This window comes from Microcebus murinus, chromosome 15 (genome assembly GCF_040939455.1).
Source record: "Microcebus murinus isolate Inina chromosome 15, M.murinus_Inina_mat1.0, whole genome shotgun sequence".
NCBI classification, from domain to species: domain Eukaryota; kingdom Metazoa; phylum Chordata; class Mammalia; order Primates; family Cheirogaleidae; genus Microcebus; species Microcebus murinus.
This window is the reverse complement of record NC_134118.1, coordinates 76,992,539-76,994,412: the sequence shown is the minus strand read 5'-3', so window position 1 is coordinate 76,994,412 and position 1,874 is coordinate 76,992,539.

Sequence of the window (1,874 nt, the reverse complement as noted above, 5' to 3'; positions counted from 1 at the left end):
TCTTGCTCTTGCTCAGGCTGGTTTTGAACTCCTGACCTTGAGCGATCCTCCCGCCTTGGCCTCCCAGAGTGCTAGGATTACAGGCGTGAGCCACCGTGCCTGGCCACAGCCCAGACATTTGAAGACCAAGTTTTAGTTCCTTCAAATGGGTGCGGTGGTGTATGTAGTACATCCAATAACACATGAGGAGTGCTACCATTTACCAGGTGAGTAGGAGTTTTCTTCAAACAGAGAACTTCCAGAACACAGCATTTTAGATCTGGAAGAGACCTTAGAGAATTTACAGGGTGTTACTCCTCAAAGTGTGTTTGCTAATCAAACATTAAAATTATAAACAACTGCTTTTCTTGTTGAAACCTAGAAGGTTGCTAACATGTGAAACCCACCTCAGACCTAATGAATTGGTGGGGGCTTGAGAATCTGCACATTTTATAAACTCTCCAGATATTCTGTTGCACTCAAACATTAGAGAATAAATAATCTAATCCAAACCTGTCATTTTATAGATTAGGGAAACAAACATCTAAGCTGTAAAGAGACCCCCTCAAGTGAGACCGCATAGTACATATGATTCTACCCATGAAAAAATATTTTAAATACCCCATAAAATTGACATTTTGGAGAAAATAGAAAATCTGCCCTTTCTTTAAAGAGGTAGCTGAGGAGCAAGACAGGACTTCAATGAGTAATATGTTATTTATATATGCAGTTACTAGTCAATATGCCCTACCTAGCCACAAATTAGTGTGGTTACTCTAAATTGCTAACATGAAAATCTTAACCTCCTACTTCTGAAGTTATTGGTTTTAGCTACTCTATTTTTCCCCCCTAGGTTTCTAAGGTTGTTGTTTTGGGCATAATTTTAGAAATATAATTATAACTCTGGCTGGGCATGGTGGCTCATGCCTGTAATCCTAGCACTCTGGGGGGCCGAGGCGGAGGGATCACTCAAGGTCAGGAGTTCAAAAACAGCCTGAGCAAGAGCAGGGCCCCGTCTCTACTAAAAATAGGAAGAAATTAATTGGCCAACTAACATACACATAGAAAAAATTAGCTGGGCGTGGTGGAGCATGCCTGTAGTCCCAGCTACTTGGGAGGCTGAAGCAGAAGGATCGCTTGAGCCCAGGAGTTTGAGGTTGCTGTGAGCTAGGCTGATGCCATGGCACTCACTCTAGCCCGGGCAACAAAGTGAGACTCTGTCTCAAAAAAAAAAAAAAAAGTATAACTCTGGTTTCAAACTTCTGGACTGTGTAATCAAATGCAGACTGGTCGTAGTGGAAAATAGGAAAATATACAGTTCCTGGCTCTGCCTACATTGATGAGGAAAATGGCTGGACCCACATCAACTCCACTGAGTGCGTGTCTACACTGGCAACTTCCCCCAGAGAAGATCCGTGCTGCTGGGGGAAGAGTAGACAGTCAGGGAGGTTGCAGCCACCCGCTCCAGCAGCATCTTACTAACCTTGTCTATGCTTTCAGTTTTGATCCCATAAAATCACCTAAACATCTGGATCCTTTTCCAGGTGGAAGTGTTCATTCTGTGCAATGCGTTGTTAAACTGGTGGAGAAGGAGCAAGTTCAGAGGAAAACGTCTAACAGGAAAACTGCCCGCGTGGAGCCCAGTTTCCCCGTTTGGCTGCAGTGCCCAGTGGATTACTTGTTTAGATTGGTGCAGTCCTCGGAGCCGCGCGGCCCCTCAGGGTGGCAGCTGCCACGGAGCGTAAGTCCCGGCCAGGGCGGGCACGCAAAGCCGCAGATGGTTCTGCGTCTTCATAATCAAGGATGATTCTGCATCCCTTGGCTTTGCGGAAGGGATGGAGGGGCCCTGTCACCGCCAGCTTCCTTTCTGGAAGAGGGTTGGATCTCGAGGCCGG